The 24,246-nt window shown below is 35.5% G+C and overlaps 1 long non-coding RNA gene across 1 annotated transcript in view; it reads left to right on the top strand.

Annotated features, from left to right (window-relative positions):
* Positions 1-23,264, top strand: part of LOC120536249 — a 71,424-nt gene extending 48,160 nt beyond the window's left edge. Inside the window, exon 3 of the long non-coding RNA XR_005635085.1 lies at positions 22,755-23,264. This is a non-coding gene — a long non-coding RNA (uncharacterized LOC120536249). The remainder of the gene's footprint in view (positions 1-22,754) is intronic.
* Positions 23,265-24,246: the final 982 nt, after the last annotated feature.

Genomic DNA, 24,246 nt, shown 5'->3' with positions numbered 1-24,246 from the left:
GTATCTGAGTGGGGAATCACAGCAGCAGCTGAATGGAATTATTGGTATACAGCATCAAGCACACGCTGCCTCAGCCATGGCAAAACATTTCAAAGCCTTTCCTGTATGGACCTCGTGGTTCAGAAAGAATTTCATCCCAAGAACTGTAAACGCACTCAATCAATTTCTCCTTGTAGAATTGTTTGTACTTATAAGTACAATTACCCCACTGTAAACTTGCACTACAGTTAAAATATTGCACTTTTATGTTTACATATGATGACGATATCATTTTTAAGATGAAATGCAGCAAAATATGTTGATTATATTATACAGATAAAACTTTAACTTCATTTAAATAATCTGTATTTTTAATAATTAAACATGTGAGGACACAGTGCCGCAGCGCTAGCAAGTTTACGTATTGTTCTTGCCTTGCGCTGTATATTTACTGAGGCTGGCGTGACACTGGAAGGATAGAATAATTAAACACATACTATGAAGATATTTCAATGTTCCTTAAAAGTTTTGAAGAATCGTCGTTGTGCGCTTACAGATGGCTTAACGTCTATTACAGAGCTGATTGTGTGGCGATTGGGTATTTGGGGAAAGAAAAGTAAGGACAGAAATTGGAGATTAGTACTGCTACAATAAATTATATAATCGAAGGTCGAGCATGGCGCAGCAGCATCTTGTGTAAGACATGAACAATCACTGCGCCATCGTGTTCCCATGTTTAATAATATGCTTTCATTCCAATCATCATGAAAATGATGTCACATATACATCTCAGTATTTTAATTATCCAGAGAGCTGTAATATCAAGAATGTAATGGATTCTGTGTCCTGTCGGAGAAAGAGAAAGAACGGAAGCACGTAGTGATTCACACACATAGAGCACATAGAAAATCAAATACAAAACAAAGCATTTAACATGCTACTTTAGTTACGATGGGATTTGAGAAACTAGTAAATTAAATGATTTTAAGATGAAGTTTATGATGTTCTACTTTATTGACAAACTACGTGATTAAAGTGGAAATTTCAAGATTATAGTTGACATTTCGTGCTTTTTTTCCCACTGTGTGCCTATTTTTTTTTGTCTGTACCCTAATAAGCTTTCATATGACACTCAGACGGTGGGCTACAACTCGCCTTTTCACAGCGACTTTGATATGTGACTTCTTTTTTATTTTTACACTGTGCGACTTTGAACTTGAGCTTTCGAGTTTCCTTGACGCTCTATGTCAATCGATCAACTTCCTTTTGTTAATTATACCATGGTTAAATCCACAAATAGTATGTTTTTCCTTTGCCTCCACTTTGTATTCACTGAAATTATTATATTTTCCCCTGTGCTTTTCCCATTGTCTTTTCACAGAATGCTGAGCTTAAGGGCTATTTATATTGATTTGCATATTCAAAGAGGTGTAATTATGGGAGGAATTGGGGCGGGACAGCAGGCGCGTGCACAAGCGTTACTTTTCATGCTGACCGCCCCCTGGGGCCTCATATATAACGGTGTGCGTAGAATTCGCACTATAACATGACGTAAGCACAAAAGCCGAAATGTGCTTACGCACAGAAAATTCCAGATGCAGGAATCTGTGCATACTCCAACTTCCACGTTCTTCCGCTACAAAAATCCCAGTCAGCGTGGAAATTAATGCACGCGCACACGCTTACTACCCCACTCCAACTCCTCCCAGAATTATGCCTCTTTGAATATGCAAATCAATATAAATAGCCCCTTACCTTCAGCGCTTCAGCAAGACAATGGCGAAAGCACGTGAAAAAAACAAAAAAAAAAAACTTCAGCGAATGTGAAATGGAGCTGCTAGCTGAAATAGAGGCCAGGAAAAATGTTTTATTTGGCAACCTAGGAAGTGGCATTAGCAACAAAAGAAAATTGATGGAGTGGCATAGCGTGGCGGACGCAGTCAAGAGTGCTGGGGCAGAAGATCATACTGTGAGCGAATTAAAAAAGAAGTGGTCAGATATCAAAGTGGCCGAGAAAAGGAGAGTGGCAGCTCATCGTCTTCATGTTAGCTCCACTGGAGGAGGCACTGAACTCCCGGAGCTCACACCATCTGAGCAGCAAGTTACAGCAATAATTGGCGACACACTCATTGTCGGCATTCTACCTGCGGGTGAGGGAGATTCTGAGTTTTTATTTCTTTTTTGATTACCATGATCCATACTCATGTGAATACTTTGCATGAGTAATAAGACAAACAATCAGGTATTAATTACTGTTTATTTACTTCTAGACAATAGTACAAAAGTTGACCCAAATGAGGAGAACATGGTTCCGGGCGATGATGGTACTGCTTCTGTGCCGACCACATCTTCGGGTGCTGGCTGCTCACACACCCCTGCCTTGGAAACTGGTGGGCGATCATCTGGCCATGTACTAACTGATGCAGTCTTAAAATCACAAAATGCGTTGGTGGATGCGGTGAGAGATGTGGCCAATGAACTAAGAGATATCAAGGCAGTATTGCATTACATTAGCGAAAAATTAACTGATTTGGTGAAAAAATAAATGATGAATCTGCTTACCTGTTTTTGCATTCTGTTTATTACATTCATTCGAAATTGTAATGCTGTCCGGTATGGCTGATCATTTGGTGGTCCAGGGTCAGGTTCATCATATCGCATCTCTTCAGGTACCGGCAAGTTACAAAGGAGTGCCATATTATGTAGAATGCTACATGCTTGCACGATGCAACAGACTTTCTGTGGACTATAGAGCATCACTCCACCAGTCTTATCCAGGCAGCACCAACGGCCCTTAAGCTGCCCTATAGTATGTTCTACCATCACCCGAGCCCGTGAGTGGAGGTCAGTATAACGTCGCTCTTGTTCAGTCAGTGGGTTGGCGAGAGGGGTGTGGAGTCATGTCTTCAGCAGGTACCCACTGTCACCTAAGTAATTGTGTTATATGGTTACATCGTATAGATAACGTACAACTGTAATCAAAATGGTAATAAATGTCTTATCTTACCGAGAAGCCAGCCATCACGCACAGCACCATTTTCAAGTTTGTTCCCCACACTACTATGTCTCAGGATGAATGAATCATGAGTTGAGCCAGGCCATCTCGCAACAACATTAGTGAGGCGCATTTTCGCATCACTGATAACTTGCACATTAATAGAGTGAAAATGCTTTCTATTCACATACACAAATTCATTCTGTGAAGGTGCCTTTATAGCAATGTGTGTGCAGTTGACCACTCCGATTACATTGGGAAAACCAGACATTGCAAATTGCGCTTTGATGTTTGCCTGTTCAACCGTAGTGTATGGAAATCTTATATATCTGCTTGACAAGCGGATAATACCATCCCATACAGCTGGCATGGCACGACTCAGTGATGACTGAGAAATACTGGATTGGTCAGCCAGTTCACTCTGAAAAGCTACTGTAGCTAAAAACTAGAGAGTGGACAAAACTTGCAAAGGAGCAGGTAGAGCATAATTGCTCACCATCTGCCTTTGTAAAACCGGCACCAGTTCAGCACACAGCTCCAAGAGGATCACTCTTGGAAATCTAAACTGACTTAGAAGCCAGTCATCATCATGTGCCAAGAAATCAGTATGATCTCGGAATACGTGTTCTTTTCTAAGCCTTCCATTTGCGAGGTCCTCTAGCAACGCTAAAGCAGCCATGCTAGTGGAATAGTTTGGCCATTCTATGCACCGTTATATTGTTACAGGTTGATTACAATCAGGTGCCCTAAATTTATGAATGATATGAGGTTAATTTCAGTGTATTTGATAAAGCCGCTGTCTTGGATGTGAATCTAAGAATAGGTTAACCACACAGGAACAGTATCACTGCTTTGACACTGGGTGCCGCCACTCTGCAAAACTGAGCAGAGAACTTGCGTACGACAAGGTATGAAGTACCGTGGAAAAGTGCGTGGCTTTACGCCAAGTGTAGGTTTTATACATCATGATTTGAACGTGGAAACGTTCTTACGCAACATTTCTGTGCATACGCACCGTTTATACATGAGGCCCCTGGTGGTGTAGGACCAGGTGAAGCTCTCTGCCAGGTGGACACCCAGGAATTTGGTGCTATTGATGACCTCCACAGTTGAGCTGTCATTGTTCAGTGGCAGATGGTCACTCTTAGTCTTCCTAAAGTCAACATTGTTTGTCCATTTTATTACTGTGTGTCCTGTATAACTAAATACTTGTTCATTACATTATAATACTTGTGTATCACAGTAATGTAATGTGGCTGTGTGTCGAATGCAGGTAAGACATGCAAGTAAAAAATTATTGCACTCTGTGTATGTTGCAGTTCACTATAGCTTGAACTTAAATTTTTCTCTAGTAAAGAGTTAAATCTATCAAATAGCATCCATCAGGTCAACCCAAAGGGAGCACACACTTTTACTTGTACAAATGGATTTGTTCTTACTGTGTTGCCCATTACAGCTTCAATAAAGAATTCATACATGTGAAACGTTAAACCATAATTTGATAATATGTTTATTAAATATACTGTAGGTAAGAAAGCATTTTTTGCATTTATTTTACAGTTGTTTTATGCTGCAGACACTGTGAAAGGTTATCATTTTGATGTCCTTGGGTTTTGCTTTTGTTAGGTGTTTATTGTAATTCTGATGTGACACCATTTTGAATTGTTATCAGACGTCAGTATTTTTTAACTGCTTGTTTTTTTGTCTTTCTCACAATGACTTTTTTGACCACAGCTTTTCTCCTTTTGACTGTGATTTTTGTTTCCTGCTTTGGCTTATCATTTGATTGTGTTGACCTTTTTGTTTTGACCTTTTTGTATTTTGACTGCTCTTTTGCCTTTAGCAATCTAATCAGCTTGCCTTTCATCCTTTTAAATACAAAACTCTTTGTTGCGCTTTTAAAGACAGACATGTCTTTTCTTCATTGTCATTTTACTGTGTTTATAAATTAACCTTTCTAACATACTGTCTTTGAATGTTTATGCCAGTGATTCTCAGAATAATTTCATTTGAAAATTTATCAAAATTGATTGTTAGATGGAATGAAATTAATTATCAAAAACGTCTTAAAGGTATATCATTTCATCAGATTTATGTTTTAACAGATATAGCAAGTAGCACAACAGTATAAGATCCTTCATTATATTTCTTTGATTTAAGTACAGTATCTGTTTTATATATTAATGAAATTGAGAACTGAATTGAGAAATGTCTCATTGGATCTGTCACTTTGAAGAAGGGAAAAAGAAACTGCACTTGTGAAATGACACAATATTTGGACTAGATATTAGAGACCAGATGTCAGGGAAATATCTTTTGGAGCAGCATCATGCAGGTGGCCAGGACACATAGCAACAACATTTCATAATGAGCAGTTATCAAAATATGGATCTTTGACAAGCAATACATGGATAAAAGCATGCCACACAGGGATTTACTTCCCTAGTTGTCTCATGAGCTTGCCAGCCATTCCAGACACTCTCTTAACAATGTGAATCAATTGTGTGGGCATTAACAGATTTCAGAATACTAATAAAATAAATTTTAGATTTTTTTTCTATGAGATATAAGTATGTAGAGCCAAAATGTTTCATGGACTGCAAGAAATATTTAACATTTCTGTTGTACAATGCCATAGTTAAAAAACAGACTAAAGGCATTAATCATCTTTCACAGATCCTTGAAAGACTCTTATTCTGAATATTTAGTAACTTGAAAATCAATAAATTTATGGGATTATTTAAAACAAAAAACATCATCATTCTATAATTATTTGCCTCCATCTATCAATATGCTCATTTAAAGAAAATGTAATGTTTCGTTTAACAAAATTTAATAAGAAGCATATTTCTAATATCACGTCACTCATTATTTGCAAACAATGTTTGATTTTTTCTTGACATTCAGTAACAGCAGGAATTGACAGCTACTGGACAAAAATATCTTTTTGCTATGAAGTGTGATGATTAAGCTTTATGATATATCACTCACTCTAACAGCTGACTTAAATATTGTTCATTAACAATTTAATATTAAAATTTTCAAGCTTTTCTAATTTGATTAGCTGACTATATAGCCATGCACCTGCTTTACTAATGCTAAGGCACCCAAATTGAAAGCTTGATTAGTATGCAAAGCAACTCTTTTCGGCTGAAATCCTTGCCAACATCAAAGCATTATTCCTGTTTAGTCAGTGGCCTTGGAGACCATCTACCCTTGATTGCATTTTGTCACACCATGAGGTCCTTACAAAAAAACTAAGGGTTGATTGCCATTTTTAAAACAAGCATTTTCATGGAAAGGAGCTTTTAGGCAGCCTCTTAATTCTGTATTTGCACTTGATACTTGACTCCATATTTCTCCATTTTTTAAAATATCATTCTGCAGAGAGATTAATGTCTCACTATTTCAGCAGTGTTATATTTTAACTATGTTTAGTCTAGATTAACAGCAAGTCCATCTTTGTATCTTTTTCTTTTTCACAGGTGCTTCACAATAAGTTGCAGTTTCTTAGGAGCTCCTGTTCTGTAACACACAAAGCATTACTTTGTCTTAGATTTATTATGCCATGGTAGTGTTAGCTCTTAGATATGATCTAAAGTCCATTATTCCTTATTTATTAATATTAACATGTAGTTCCATGCAACTGACATTCGATTTTGAATTTCAACATTGAAGTATTCTCTTGCATTCACTGTAATCAATGATATTATGGTTCTCTTTTAAGCTGTTAAATGGCTAATTATATATGTGCCCACAGGCTGCATGTAATACATATACTTTTTAACTTATCATTTTCAGAGGTTATTTTGTTGTTCCCCTTTCTTCATCCGCTTTCCTCCAGAGAAATCTGAAGTATTTTCAAGGGCATTTCGATAGCTGTAGTCAATAAGTATCAGGGATGAAGTGTTCTTACAAGTAGATGTGTCATTTTTGTATAATAGGACAAAAGAAACATGCTTATTTTAGCTATGAGCCATTTCTTTATGGAGAGATGTTTCTTATGCTCCATTTCCACTGAATTCACCAGAGACTTGAAGTTGTTTAAAAAATAAATCACCACAGATAATCTGTTCCATGCACCATATATACTTCTTAAAGCTAGAGTGTAAAAACAGAAAAGCCCTCGGGAAAAACAGTGCTGAAATGACAACATAATGTTCTTTCTATTTTCACTGAAATCTCCAAGTGGGCATTAACGTGTCAATGCTCTTAATAAGGAGAGCAGCTTCTGTATTGTTGGAGGTCATTCTTAAAGCCATCAAAATATCTGTATTAAAATATTGTAGAACATTGACAAAAGGCGAAAGAAGATAACCCATAGATGCATAGAATCCAGAAAGTAGTAAAGACATATACCATTGTCTTTATACAACTTCACAAAATGATCTTCTTAATTGATCTGGAATGAAGTGCAGCTTCAGAGTTGTAAGTACTGCACAGCTGTAAGATATGACAAAAAAAATGTCCGGGGACAACTTTAAACAGCACATTAGTTTTGATTGTCTTTAAAGAAACATTTTTCTGGGTTTCCATGAAGTGTGTTTGAAACTGATCCATGTAGATTCTCACTAGAGTTTCAAAAGAGCTTTCTTTAATGGCCCCCATGTATCCATACATTGCTGAGCCCCAATACCTACTTAATCAAGTGACTGTTCAAATGAAAGGGATGATTAAAAACTGCTTAAGTGAAACAATGTTAGAAAATGGAAAATGCTGTCTTGAAGGGTAGGGCATGGTGAAAATCAGTGCTTACTGACAGAGTAGAGAGTTCCACTGCAGAAACTGAAAGGAAGATGTGGAGCTAAACTATTGGAATTGAGAAAATGATGAGATGAATTGCATTAACAGCTTGTTCAGAGGCGTTTCTCACTTTCTTGTTCCAAACTTATTGGTTACTCCTTAAAAATGTGTCTTCAAAACCCACAAACTCCTTCAGTTGCATATTCAGTAAGATATGAACCGAGAGAAAATGACTTCTAGAAGCCACAGGAAAATCCTAAAGTACAGGAGATTTCAGTGGTAACTGTTGTATGCTTTTCTTACTTTGCACCATTAACTTTTCCTGTTGGTTTCTGTGCTCTCTGATTTTGTTGTTTGAAAGAAATAGTTTGGACTGTTTCATGTCTTGTAATGTACTTATAAGCACTGATTATGTTGTTAATCATTTGAAGTTTGCCTCTATCTATGGCAACCTAGCAATACAGAGAGAACAGAGCATTCTAACAATACATTTTGTAGTAAAGGATTATATTATTTTTATACTGTAATTATAAGTGCAAATGTTAGTTTTTATAAATCCACACAAAATGTTGCAGGATTTTGTAAAATGCATGAGCAATGTGGTTAGTAAAACTACAAGTAATGTCTTAAGTAGTTTTTTGATAGGGTTTTTTTCCTCATTTTTTGTCAAATTATGTGCTATAAGTTACATTTTTTAATTTCAAATAATGTCTGTCATCTTGTTTCGTCAAAATTCACATTTTCAGGACATTTCCAGTTCAGTTAGAATACAAGTTTTTCTTCAAATTCAAGGTGAATGTTTTGTACCAGTTATATAGAAAATCCAAACAGCTGTCAACTAATAATTTCCACTGATGGACGGTTTTAGCTGTGATTTCTTCACTGCAAAAAAAAAATCTAGCATATTTATAAAAGTAGCTTATCTAATGGTAGGCAGCAACAATGAATTTCCACATTTGGCACTAATGGTGTTACAGACTTCCTGCCAGGTTTGCAAATGTTTGAAAGGCATCAATTAGGTGTCATGAAGCAATTATGTATACTATGGAAAAAAAGATAAAATACATGCATGAAGAAATGCGTAATGGAAAACAAACAGGAACTTCTCTATAAATGCAGAGATTGGAAATGGTTTTCAAGCACTATGGAATCTTTATTGTTAAACTTTCATATCAACTATTTTCTAATTCGGGGTTTTGCATTTGTCTTTTGATTTCATTTTGAAAAGCATTTAATCAAAACTAAACAATAAATAAATAACAATAAAAAAGTCAGTGGTTCCTTGAGGAGATGAACACCTCAATGAAGAAATTTTCTGAATGGTATGTAATTAAAATCATAAATGTATTTCATATATAATTTTTAAAGTTTGGAAAATAAACTGTAGAAGAATCAAAAATCAAACTAAATGCCTCATGCAAAACAGGGAAAAAATCATGGAAATTATAGCCGCATTAATCAGAGTCAAGTGGGAAAACAGCAACTTGACATTCTCTCTCAAGAGGAAGAGCAGCTCTTTTGTTAGTTATTAGTCCAAAAATAAAACTTCAGACTATTATTTCAAAAAAGTAATGAATTAAATGGAAAACCTTACCATCATTTGCCTTGGCATCCTACTGATAATGGCCACGTCATTGTGGGTAGCATATAAAAAAAAAAAATCCATTTACTTCATTGTATATATAGAACAGGTCGACAGTATTTTATTCTCAAAGGGGAAATTCACATGCTCCAGCACTAAAATAAAACACAATATACACCTAGGTGTAGTTAAAATCACTTCCAATACAATAAAAATAAACATGTAAGTCCCATACCCCCAAGCCTGAAATCTATAAAATATACATTTAATGTATACCATCTGTTTTGAAATATTCATAATACTATAAAGTAGGAGTTCTATAGGTGGATCTATTATTCAACTGCTGCTATGTAAAATGACCCTAACAAATACTTACAGAGCACCAGTGACAACTTGTGAATAAAGGCTAACCTGTCGTACATTTATTAGTCAGTTGCTGCTATATAAAGACGTATAACAACTACTTTACATAGTAATAAGTGACTAATAGAAGTCCCATTTTCACGGCAGGGTCCCTGCCTTGCGTATGCACTTTTCTGCTCGGTTTTGCAAAATGACGGCACCCAGCATCAAAGCAGTGCTACTCTTTCTGTGGTCTGCTTTTCTCTTTTAGATTCACATCTATTATGCAGGTTTTATTAAATACACCAAAATTAATTGCATATCGTTCACAGATTTAATTCACTTGATTGTAATGATTCTGTAACAATATAATTGTGCAATTGGCTCCAGCAGACCCCCATGACCCTGTGTTAGGATATAGCGGGTTGGATAATGGATGGATGGATGGATGGATATAATTTTGCAAGGAATGGCCAAACTATTCCAACTACCATGAATGCTTTAGCGTTGTTAGAAGACATCGCAAATGGAAGAATTAGAAAAGAGCGCGTATTTACAGATGATAGTTCATTGGCCACAACTCTTACAGTATCCACTTTTGCATTTTGCGACTTCAGAATAGTCCATCAGCACATAGTCAGATGGCCTCCCAGCAGTTTCCCAGGCAGAGATGTATGTGCAGCCAGCACCTGAAGATGTACTCGGCACAGCAGCATCATCACCTCCTGACAATAGCACAGGGATCAGTTTTTGTATTATTGTCTGAAACAGAATAAACAGATGGTGGACTGTGACTAACCTTTTCACATCGACTGTTATATCTGACCATTTTTTTTTTCTTTCGGGCGCTGTGCGACTTTCTGAATTTGAACTTTTGAGTGTCTCCGCTATGCTTTTGTTTCTTACACCACTGCATAAAACCAACAAATGGTACGTTTTTCCTTGCCTCCAGTTCACATTTTCTTTTTTTAATGTGTCTTTTCCATTGCTTTTTAATCAAACACTTAATGGAAGGTGATATTTATATTCTGGGAGGAGTTGAGATGGGACTGTAGGCATGTGCACGTGTGGTAAATTTCACGTACATTGGGATTTGTAAAGGGGAAGTGTGGTACTTTTTTCTGCATATGCACATTTCCACTTTTGTCCTATGCACGGCGTTATACACAAGACCCCTGATCTCCACCACACTACTTGGTCATTTATTCCATGTGCCTGTGGTTAGAAATCGTTTCTAACATTTGTGCAAAATCAGCCCTTAAGAAGTTTCCAATAATGTCCTTGTGTTCTTGTTGAAAAAATTATTTTAAAGTACTGTATATGATCTTGTATAAGTCAGGTCTTGAAACCCAAAAAATCACGCCTCCTCCAATCTTGCATCAGTTTCTCAGATGCATTGAATTTTGTTGCAACAGTGTAGTTACCAATTTCTTTCGCCACTTCAACAACGTTTAATTTAAAACCATATTTTCTTCTAATAGAATACTCCTTCGTAGATAAGGATGCTGTTACGATAAAGGTGTATAAGGGTGTGAGATACAAAAAACACAAATCAGTTCAAATGTTGCTTCAGAATAGCTTGGGTATTACCATGTGGTCACGTAGGCACAACAGAGAGAGAGAGAGAGAGAGGGAGAGGTTAGGCCCACGCACTGATACAGTGTATTGCCGCACCCACATAGAAAAAAAGGCAGTGTGCTCCATGGTTACTCTCTCAGGTGAGCGTTAGCATATCATAATTCCTTGTGCCAATAGCATGAGATTTCCACATTCGACTTATAAGACCGACATTATAAAATACCAAAAATTATACTGTAAAATCAAGTCCCCACTTATCCATGGGAGAACGTATCCACCAGTATATATGGTAACAGCTGGAATCCACTGTACTAATTACTTTCATAATATTGAACACTTCAATTATGTCACCTCTTAATCTCTGTTTACTTAAATTGAAAAGCTTTCACTCCTTCAATCTCTCCTCATCTGAAAGTCTTCCATCCTGCAAGTGTTTAAAAAGGAAAAAACAAATAACTATTAGTATTTTCAATTGAAAGGTACATTAGCTGACCATAAAGAAATTTTAAGCACTGTCACTGGATGGCATCTGCACAGAAATTGGAAACAAAAAAAGCCATTTCAGCTGTTGTCTGTATGTGAAAGAATGGAACATGCCAGTTTCATTGTGCCGCTTTATTGCAAGGCTAATGTGTGCACCAAAACTGGAACCCTGTAATGAACAATGATATCAATTTTTTAAATTATTGCTGGTGATTGACCATTTGTTGTATTTTGTTTTGTGGTAATCATTTTGTCTGCATTTTTCGTTATTTGCTGCAGGGTGATGCACTGATTAGCATTGCAACCTCACAGCTCAGATCACATTTTTGGTCAAAATAATCAGGCAAGCCTAGTTGGTATATGCCTCCGTAATCCTCAGGGAAAATGAAAACACTATTGCACCATTGTGAGCCACTCCAAACTAGTTCAATTCCTCCTTCCCCACTGGCTTCGGTGAATTAAGTGGAGTTTAATATATATAAAGTCACAAATAACCATAACTGTGAAAACTCTTATTGAATACCTCTTTCCTGAGAACTTTGCACCTTTTAAAAATAACAGTTAAAATTTTAATATTTAATACTTCCTATTGTTTATTTAGTTTTTAATATTTCCTAGAAAACCTAAGTAAGAAACAAATTACACAGTAGTACTGCTCCAAGAAAGGATCAGGAAACATCAAAAATATATTGCCTTCTTAAAGTTCATGTACATTAGCAGTTCCATTTTACTATTACTATGAAAAGGTGAAAAACACCTAACTCACTCAGATAAAACTGAAGCCTTACTATGGTATGCCTAATGAAGTTACCACCTTAATTGACCAGTCTCTCTTTTTTAAAACTCCTTCTTATCAGTCTAAACTAATGTGTAATTCCATGACATTATTATATGCAAAAAGGATACAGATTAAAGAGATGAATGGTAAGTCTATAATTCTCTTTTCTTGTAAAAGTTGCAGAGATAATTCAAATAAAAAAATAAACTCCATAGCTGATACCCTGTGCCTCACTATAAAGTCTCTCAGACTTGTATCCTGGTGATACTTGCTTACAATCTTCTTAACTATAGGGGTCCAAGTTTACCATCACTGCTATGGTTTTCTCCGGTGCGTCCTTTAAGTAGAGAATCCTACATACCCAGACATTCTCATTATACATCTTGCTTGAATATAAAAGTTGTATTATTTAAACTAGTCACTGTGCTTCAGCATGTCCTTCTACCCCTTGAAGAGTAACAAATGTGGACCATAATTGATATCGTTCAGACATATATCAAACAAAGGAACTAATCAGCTAAATGTATAAGCTGAACTAGGATAATTAACAAATATTTAAATTAAAATATTGGAAACATTACACTGGCGGTTCTCAACCTGTCAAGTGCACCCCCCGAAGTAACAAAAAGGGGGGTACGAAGATGTGAAAAAAAAAACAAGAATTGGAAATATGAAAAATACATCTATTGAAACAAAAACAAATTAACTTAAACTACATTCTGACACTAGAAAAATAAATATAAAGTTAGATAAATGTAGGTTAAAGTAGGTATAACAAAACTGGTAGCGGTGTATTGACAGCAAAAAATATAGGAATACATTTTTTTAGGGTTTGAAAAAACCTTTAGGAGGGCACGATTAAAACTGTTATGAAAACTCGGGTTGTAAATACTTAAAGCAGTATTATTATGAATTGCCATTTAAATTCCCTCTCATTTGTTTTGTCTTTCTGTTGTCTTTGCTGATAATTAAGTTTAGAGTCTGCTTTCAAAGAAGCTCATTGACTCCATGTTATTGATACAGTTACTTGTGCTCAAGGGAGTTTAACAATAAAAATAAATCTTTATATACAGGTGGCAACTACACAGAATTAGCTACCTCATTACTTAATATATAACTTGATATATAACATAAATTAGTTTCAAGTCTCAAATGATGCAAACAATAAAGCACATGGTGGCAAAATGTACTTAAATTATCAACTGTACCAATGATTTCAGCCAAATTACGTGCATTGTATTTTGTCTGACAAACCACAGACCACAAGATCACATGAAGCAATGCAATTTTGCGCTAAATAGGGACAAGTTAAGCAGCAATATCTTTGCCAGAGGGAAGATTCGTTCTTAGTGGAATAATGAATTAAGCAGAAATTGGTTTTGGAACTGAACTGAGTAAAATAGATTTTTTGTGCCTCTATAGGACTGTCATACAGCCTTTTGGGGAACTGCTTTCATTAGTCACACACTGTATAAAAAAGTAAGCATTTTGTATACTGTATATTGTTATTTATATACATCAAGAAAAAATGTGTGGCAAGAAATGAATGTGTGATTCTGGTTCTTCTTGGTAAAGAGTGGTGAAATGTGAGCACAGACAAGCCACTCAAGAGCTGTCTGCTGGCTTTTCTTAATCAACTGTTGACCTCCAGGGTCTTTTTTTCTAGTTGGCTTCATTTAAACCATAATGTATTCAAATGATGTGTACTGGGAAGTGGTCTTGTCATCTCTAAACAAAAAAAATCACAGACAAGTGCTTTGGTTATTTAGGTCAATAACGCCAATTAATTCATTCTTTTTTTTTTCTTTTTTGGTTTGTTTTCTACTGGCATGTATAACACAGAAAAAAATGATGTTGTACTTTGTTACTTTTGCATGTATTTTATGTCTTCCATTTTCTTGTTTGCTCTGAAGTTTTTTATTTGAGCCTGATTATATATTTTTACTTTCCTTATTTTTTTTCTTTTCATATCACTGATGATCTCACACTCTGTATGACTGTAGTGTCATCCCTAGGGGCATGTTCATAAGGATAGATAGATGTAACCTTATGTTAAGTTTAAATTTAATTGTTTTTTATGTTCATTTTGAAGTATATATTGTGATAATTGTTTTGATGTAACCTTTTTAAAACATTGTTATGTTTGTAGGGCCCCATTTTGCGCCAGGACAGGCCTAGAAGCTGCCCGAGATTTGAGGCTTGTCTTTGAGTTCCAAACCTGGAGCCTTATTTAGAAAATTTGCTTACGCTCCAAAATATGCATAAGAAAAAACCTTGCACATAATTTGAGATTTATAAAATATGAATTTGACATGGAATTTGGATTAAAGTTATGGCACATTTCATAAGTCCTACACTGTTTTGGTCTTGGTATTTTAGTGACTTCTGATGAGAGGATAATTAAGTGAACGGAAAATCTAATTTCACTGCACATTTTGATAATCCATCAGTCACATTCAGATGTTCTTGAACTAGTTATATCACAGTTTATTGACATGTTCTCCCAATGTAGCTGCCTTCAGTGTTGGTAATAGTGCTTAATGCATAAGCTTAATGATACTTGCCTACTTTGGCTATAAAAAGGGTGTGCTATGTGTTGAAAGACAACTGGTAATGGCAACATTAGCTCTTTTAAAGGACATTGCCAGTGTCAGACTAAAGCGAGTTTTCAAAGATCACAATGGATATTTGGCTCATAATTTATTTCTGGCTTATTAGCCAATTCTGACTTCCAGAAGCCATCCTTTGTGCACCCCTGTTGGCCTCACCAACACCTCTTCCAGTTCAATAAAAATGTTCTTATTATATGTCACAATTCTGCATATATAGTCTGCGTCATTTTATGCTATGTACTGGTGGCAAACTGCTATTGCTCTATTCACTCAGCTGCTTCCATTCGTTTTTTTTTTCTTTTATTTGTGACTTTTGCAAACAGACCATCAAAAACAATGTTTTCGCATTTCTCTACTTCAATCAGTTACAACTCAATTTCACATTCACATAACACAAGTTTTGTTTTTTGTCTTTGTTTCCTTGATTCTTACATGGGTTGTAGTAAAGAGGTTGCTCAGGAACATAGGCAAATTGATAAGCTGACTAGATAATGACTATTCAAAAAAAGGGGCTGTACCACAATATACAGTATGGTTACTGACAAGCAGTGACGGGAAGTGGCTAAAACCATGCATCGTTTTATGTTATTTTGAGATTTAGAAAGGAAAATGCTGTGGCACTTGGCATACATATATTTTTATAATTTTGTTTTGTGCATTTTGAGTGTAAGAAGACTTTGAATGTGGAATCTAAGAAAGGTTTTATAAGGGAGGCCCTAGTAAGTCTGGTTTTGGAAAATTTGAGGCCTGATCCCCTTTTCTCCATTTTGTATGTTGTAAATTACAACATGTCCATTATATTTTCTATAAAATTGGTCTGGAACAATAGTAATATTGTCAGCTTTTCAGATTTTTTGCTTTCCAGATTTTTTTTTTAATAAAAGGATGGTTCTATTAATTGATGTTTTATTTATTTATTTATTTTTAGTAATTTAATGCTGTTATGTTCAACTGTAAATTTTGTCTTTTGTGTTTATTTTGTATTTCTTATTTTTGTTTTCATTTGATTTGATTTGTATTAATTTAGTGTGTTATTCTATTTCTATTAATTGTGCAATCAAGTTAAGGTGGTTATTCTCCTTATTAGTTAATTGTCTCCTGATGCTTTTTTTGGGTCAAGGTACAGCACATAAGGGCTATAGAGACTTCAGGTTACTCTTGACAGTGTCTAATCTCCTTCTTTTTGCATTATTTGATTTGGTTTTGGTATTTGGACCATTTAGTATTCACTTCTGTGTATGTTTAGTTAGCATGTTTAGTGTTTGGATTAGTTTCATTGTATCAGAATTTGTGTTTTTCTGTTTTTTTTAATCTTTTGAATTTTGGGTTAAAATATTTTTGCCTTATATGTAATTTGCCTATTTAATTTTTTTTAAATTATATTTATTCTGCATTCTCACAAATCACAAAGAAAAATGAAAGTCACACCTCCGTACCCACACAAGTCTAACAAAGCTTAAAATATAATACTCACCAGTAAGAAGCTACCTAGTTCCTAACTCAATTTGCAATCTTACAAACTGCATAGGCCCAATACCAATGTGGAAAAGGACTTAGAGTGAATAATATCCACAAAATGTGGAACAAAAAAGCTATAAAACAATTCACCCATGAAAACAAAAATGGTCCTTTAACATTTAAAGATTTATTCAGAATTCAAGAAATAGCAAAGAAAAGCACAAACTAAAGAAAAGAAAAAAATAAAGATAACATATAGCGAACAAATTCAAAATCCCAAAACAGTACCTTTTAAAGAAATTCAGATGTTGATAAACCAGGAAATGTAATTACAAGTAAATTTAAAAGGAAAAGAACAGAAAATATATGCAATTTCAAAGCAGTCATTTGTTGTTCTGCTGTCTTTTAAGTAGCACTGGAGGCCACTTGTACTTGGCTTAAAATAATGTATAGTTTTACATCACTTAAAGGACTATTAAATATACTACAATCATAACACAATAATAATAATTAATAAACAAAAGAATTTTCATAATAAAATGATTCCTGATAAAATACATAATAAAATAAAATAAAAAGACAGAGTCCTGGCTAAACCATAACAGTACTATTTATACTTTTCCATCTTTTCTTTTTTAGGCTCTGTATTAAGTTAATTATTTTTTCTTTCTGGTTTTTATTTTGCTTGTAATTATAGCATCAAAGAAATAAATATTTCTAATATAGTTCTAACTGTGGTGTTTCCTTCCTCCTTTTTTTCTGGTGCCAGATATAACAGCTTCTATTTTTCCTGCCTGTTTTTTTTAACTAGCTAGTGTAGGGACAGGTGAGTGTAGCAAATCATTGGGGATTCATCCTTAAGGCTGTCATTATTACATCATTTGTACCGCTGGTAACAGAGTTTATCAATTTCTTTTTGCACCACCTTCAGTTTTTATAATTTATTTCTGTATTTCTCAACTTTTTTGCCACCTCACTGGAACTTTTTGTTCATTATTAGTATTTTTCTATTTTTTTTTTTACATCTTGAACTTGCTGGTTTGGACAGCTATACAGTTCTCTATTCAAAATTAGGGGTACTACCCAAGTCAGCAAAGGCCAGAAGCACTGAGTCAAGAAAAAAAAACCCTACTACTAGACATATAAGACATACAAGATTGCTACAGGCACTGAACTGAAAAAGATGCACCTACAGGGAATGAGTGCCCTGTAAGGAATGATTGAGCATGTATCTGAGAGTTAGAGTGCTGGTGGCACTATCTTAAAATAAACTCTCCCTGCTGGGTAACATTCTCTGGGAAAGTTGAACCATGCGATAGGAAAGACATGATTGCCAAGATGCTGTGCAGAACAAGGGGTATGGTCTGTAAGAAGCAATGACACATGAGCAGTGGTATCTGTGACAGCAGAATCTTATCTGGACTGCACAGCTGAATGAATAAGTGCCTTTTTATTTTAGCCTTTTCTGGAACTGAGATCCGTTTGTTTTCTTTTGTAAAAGAAGTCGCCAGTTTTTATTTATTTAAACAGCAAATGCATTGCTGGTGTTGGAATCATTTCACCTTAGTGTTTATTGCACACAAAAGGGCAACAGGTGAACCCACATTATGAAGAAAGTATTTTTTGCACATCGTGTAGTAGATATGCAAACACGGAGGGGGTGAATAAAGGATTTAGTTAGAAAGAGAAACAGAAATACAATCAGAAGGGAGCGAAATGGCAGATTCTTTAACTTAAATATATGTATCCCTTTACTGCACACTGGTCACCCTGGCAATTTACTCTTTTTGTTCCTTTTTTATTTTTCTTTCTTGTATTTTTTTATTTTGTATAAGACATTGTAATGAAAAAGACAAGGATCAGCCAAGGATATACATCCTGTAAATAAAATTCCATTTGAATTATGAACGGTGTTTAGGATTCTTCCATTTAAGTAAAATAAAATGACTGATTGAGCAGCGTAGCGTAAAATATCACAATACTTTTTTCATAACATAATGTTGTCCCAGTTGTAAATAATAATGGCATTAGAGAATTTCAAGTAACTTCAAACCAAAATTATCTTACAAATAAACAATTATCTGAGTGTAGGGCCTTCCCAAAACAAATGACCTAGTGAAACAGGCGGTTGATGACATTATTGGAAGAGTATAATGGACATTTGTTAATAGAATTACAAAATGCTTTGCAGAGAATGATATATATATATATATATATATATATATATATATATATATATATATATATATATATATATATATATATATATATATCAATAGCTGAATTAAATTAATCATTTTAGATTCTAAATGGTAAGGTCTTATCTTAGATAATCAAATAGTATATTCTTTAAAATAAAGTGGTAGATTCTGAAAGTGCTGTCTATATCTTTATTTAGATGATAGGCATAAGGTTATTAAGTAAAATTTGCTAGTAATAAAATAGTGTATTATTGAAATATTTCATTTAAGGTTAGCTATTCAAAGGATACATACATACTGTGCATCCGGAAAGTATTCACAGCGCATCACTTTTTCCACATTTTGTTATGTTACAGCCTTATTCCAAAATGGATTAAATTCATTGTTTTCCTCAGAATTCTACACACAACACCCCATAATGACAACGTGAAAAAAGTTTACTTAAGGTTTTTGCACATTTATTAAAGATAAAAAAACTGAGAAATCACATGTACTGTACATAAGTATTCACAGCCTTTGCCATAAAGCTCAAAATTGGGCTCAGGTGCATCCTGTTTCTCCTGATCATCCTTGAGATGTTTCTGCTGCTTAATTGGCATCCACCTGTGGTAAATTCAGTTGATTGGACATGATTTGGAAAGGCACACACCTGTCTATATAAGGTCCCACAGTTGAGAGCTCATGTCAGAGCACAAACCAAGCATGAAGTCAAAGGAATTGTCTCGAGGCACAAATCTAGGGAAGGTTACAGAAAAATTTCTGCTGCTTTGAAGGTCCCACTTAACACAGTGGCCTTCATCACATGACTCTTCCTAGAGCTGGCCGGCCATCTAAACTGAGTGATCAAGGGAGAAGGGCCTTAGTCAGGGAGGTGACCAAGAACCCGATGGTCACTCTGTCAGAGCTCCAGAGGTCCTCTGTGGAGAGAGGAGAACTTTCCAGAAGGACAACCATCTCTGCAGCAATCCACCAATCAGGCCTGTATGGTAGAGTGGCCAGACGGAAGCCACTCCTTAGTAAAAGGCACATGGCAGCCCGCCTGGAGCTTGCCAAAAGGCACCTGAAGGACTCTCAGACCATGAGAAACAAAATTCTCTGGTCTGATGAGACAATGATTGAGCTCTTTGGTGTGAATGCCAGGCGTCATGTTTGGAGGAAACCAGGCACCGCTCATCACCAGGCCAATACCAATCCCTACAGTGAAGCATGATGGTGGCAGCATCATGCTGTGGGGATGTTTTTCAGCGGCAGGAACTGGGAGACTAGTCAGGATAAAGGGAAAGATGACTGCAGCAATGTACAGAGACATCCTGGATGAAAACCTGCTCCAGAGCGCTCTTGACCTCAGACTGGGGCGACAGTTCATCTTTCAGCAGGACAACGACCCTAAGCACACAGCCAAAATATCAAAGGAGTGGCTTCAGGACAACTCTGTGAATGTCATTGAGTGGCCTACCCAGAGCCCAGACTTGAATCCGATTAAACATCTCTGGAGAGATCTTAAAATGGCTGTGCACCAACACTTCCCATCCAACCTGAGGTGCTGCAAAGAGGAATTGACAAAACTGGCCAAGGATAGGTGTGCCAAGCTTGTGGCATCATATTCAAAAAGACTTGAGGCTGTAATTGCTGCCAAAGGTGCATCGACAAAGTATTGAGCAAAGGCTGTGAATACTTATGTACATGTGATTTCTCAGTTATTTTATTTTTAATAAATTTGCAAAAACCTCAAGTAAACGTTTTTCACGTTGTCATTATGGGGTGTTGTGTGTAGAATTCTGAAGAAAAAAATGAATTTAATAAATTTTGGAATAAGGCTGTAACATAACAAAATGTGGAAAAAGTGATGCGCTGTGAATACTTTCCGGATGCACTGTATTTACAGTATAAAACAGAAGTTTCTATAAATGTCTGGATACCATGTGACTTCCATGAATTAAATAACATACTATACAAACCAAACAATACAATACAACTTTAAAATAGCAGATAATGATGCAAATGCAAATATATAACACCAACTGATTCTGCAGGAAACTAGAAATCCATGCTTGTTAAGCTAACAGTAAAATAAGTTTTGAACATCAAACATAATTAAAATATAACACTGTGAATGTACCAAATATGAAAAAAATGAAGGAATATGCTTAGTGATAGACTGTAATTCCATAACTGATGCTCCAAGATAGTGGTGTCATTATTATAACAATGAACAGAAGAGCAGGTTAAACATTTTAAACTGATTCAATAGTGAAGCAAAGAGGAGGGCTTCTGTATTTGGACTTCACAACAGAGTCTCACAAAACAACCTTGGAAGAGAGAGCTAGGAAATAAGATTTATAAATCTTAATAAGTATTTACCAAGAGCTGATAAGTGAAGTTTTACAACAACAATAGGACTGCTGACAGAAGATCTCAGTTGTCTAATCTGATTATGTGATGTAGGCACATAAGTGCTTTGGAGTGAAAAACTTTGTATGCTAGTAACAGTCTTCAAGATGGTTCAATTCTAGATGAGGACCAATATACACGGGCCATTGGGGGGGGGGGTAATTTGGTCAGTGCACTTAGTTCTACTTCAGTATTAGAACTCGTACAGAAAGGTCAGGGTTCACACTATCTACAAGCTATGAAGATGATAAAAAAGGTTTTGACTGTAACATAAATGCAATAGTTAAAACTCTGGGTTTTGTCAAGTAAATCTTCAAAGCTAGTCATGGGCAAACTTGTGTTTTTGTGAAGAAAAGTTATAATAAAGATTCAAATTGAATGATATCCAATGGTGACCAACTCTGGACAACAGCAAGCAATGTGAAAGATGTCCATGGGAACAAAAAATATCTCACGTACTTGTATCATATAATACACATGTTCGTTATTCATATTCTCAGAAAATGCAAAGTACATGCATTTTTTGCTAAAATACTATTTATACTTGCTTCTAGAAAACTCTGCTTAAAAGGTAAATAGGAAAGACACATTCACATAATACTGTGCATTTAAAGTGAGGGCAGGATTCTTGAAGATGAAATGGTGGGGGTGAATCTTAATTCAAATGAACAGTTCTGAGTATACAAATACTACATGGGATAAGTAACATAGAAATAAAAAATCATACTTGTGTGGGACATTCCTTTAAAAAGTAAATCAGTTTTGTTCAGGTTAAGTAAAGTCATAAGCATAGAAACTGAAGATTGTTTGACAAATCAAGTATTCAAGTCATTAAAATGTGACCAGTTGCAAGATAATGATCTGTGCATCAACATAAACTTGGAGTAGCATGTTCTTGTCAGCTATGCATAATTCAGTAAGTGTTTCTTAAGAGTTTTACTATCACACGTGTCTAAAACATCAGTGGGAAGAATGAGTGGTAGAGTGGAGGGAGTGCCATCATCTGTAGTGAGGAGCAGATTCAGCTCTCCAATTAAGTTAGAATCCAGACTGTTTTCAGTCATTTGCTAGATGTTGAACATGCTAAGGATAAACTTTGTGTTCTGAACAAATGAGAGAACAGAAGCAACTAGGCTTTGTTTTGATATTCAGGTAAAATACCGAAAAGTATGAAGTCAGAAGGAACTGAGTTAAACTAGCAGAAACATTGAAAATGTACCTAATATAAAATACTGTATATGTATACTGTATAAAAAAACATGAGTAAAAAACTAAGAGAATCCAGTGAATGATGTGTTAGGCCTAAAATGAGAAAGTCAGTGACATCAGTTAGAGAAGATCTGGAGGTAAGTGGAAAAAAGTGGAAGGGCTGCTGAAGGAGAGCAAGGAATTGGAAACGAATTGAGCACATAGCACTGACCTTAAATTGAACGGAAAAAATACTAGCACAGATGTGCAATTTGTATTTTTTCAGGTTAACACTTTCAAGACGGGTTTCTACACTATCACACACATGCATATGGGAGGCAGCTAAGAGGCTCAAAAGACGGGAATTCCTTGCCAAACCAGGGGATTGCAGAGTTCGCTAAACCTTACTCTTTTTCTTTGACAGACTGATCATGGGAAATTCCGCTTGGGTCCAATGACATCACTTCCAGTTCCGGGCCAAAGACATCACTTCCAGCCCCAAGGATGCTACTTCCAGTTCCAGCCACGCCACTTCCGGTCCCAGGCCTGAGGATGTCACTTCTGGTTCCTGTCTGATTACATAATTTCCGGTTTCCCACTATAAAACCACTATATCCGCCTGTTTACCTTTTTCACCTTTTAGTTTCATTACAGCATTGTGTCAAATCTCTCATCAAAGGAAATTCAGTGGCAGATATGTGTTGTGTATTATCAATTACTCGGATTCTGCACTGTCAGATGAGGATTTTGCAGTGTCGGAGGAAAGTAACAATGAGAGTGCTGCTGAAGAACTGTTTTGTTAGTTTTATGTTTTTCACAATCTGGGCAATAAAAATGAGTTTGACGAAACAAACTAATTAAGCCGACAAAAGAGTTAAAGAATCATTTTGATAGTTTGGTAAAAAATAGTAGAATTGACATACCCCTTCCTAACTACTCCCATCCACTGTAAATAGTTGCCTCTAGTGCTGGAAACTGTGGAACAAGAGATAACGATGTCACTATAATTTATTTACTCTAAAGCTTTAAATGTTTAGTCTTCAAAGTTCAGTAGTGTATAACTGGCAACAACATTTAATTCAGAGCAACTTGGTTTATAATATTGCAATGGATGAAGTGCGTCAGAGCTTGGAGACCATTCTTTTTCTGTTGAATCAGAGTAAAGAAAATAATATAAGAGTGAAGATTTGCTCAGCTCAATTTGTTTAGGGTAATAATTGGTAGGTTAAGAATCAATAAAGGTGAGAAAATGACAGTGTCCAATGTGAGACACATATTTTTTAGACCAACTCCTCGGGAGATATGGAAATTCAAAATATACTCAGGAATATTAGTAGAGGACCTGCTGGGGGAAGTCCACAAGTATTGAGAAGATAGAGAAAGAATCAGAATAAAGAGGTGCAGAAGTGCCGCAAGCATAGATGTTGAAGTTTTAGAGCATAATTGTATTGGGAAGAACAATTGTGCTTTTTTACAATTTGTTAAATAGGACTCATTAATTTGTGTGAGGAATATAGGGTTATTTAGATAAGACATAGCTTTTAAGTGAATACATTATGTAAACCAGGACTATAGAGCTTATATGGGAACGTTAGCATTATTTTTTAAAAAGTGTGTTTTAAACAGGAGTTTATCAGGCAAATGCTTTTTTGAACAGAAGGTCTGATCAGCGAGTATACGACATTGAGCTCATAGGAATAAGTAAGTGTTTTTCAATAGGCTGATGGATTTTGGGAGATATGCAAATGTAAAAGCAAATCCTAATGTAGTGTTATAACTATTAGATTGTATAAGAAACAATCTTAAATAAATTAATGTGTGTTTGTAAGCAGGTATGAAATAAGTGTTTAGGACCTTTTACTCAACATCTATATATATAATTCACTAAGGCAAGACAACCATGAAAAGCATGCCGG

This window comes from Polypterus senegalus, chromosome 10 (assembly GCF_016835505.1).
Source record: "Polypterus senegalus isolate Bchr_013 chromosome 10, ASM1683550v1, whole genome shotgun sequence".
In the NCBI taxonomy this organism is placed as follows: domain Eukaryota; kingdom Metazoa; phylum Chordata; class Cladistia; order Polypteriformes; family Polypteridae; genus Polypterus; species Polypterus senegalus.
This window is presented reverse-complemented; position numbering and strand designations above follow the sequence as displayed.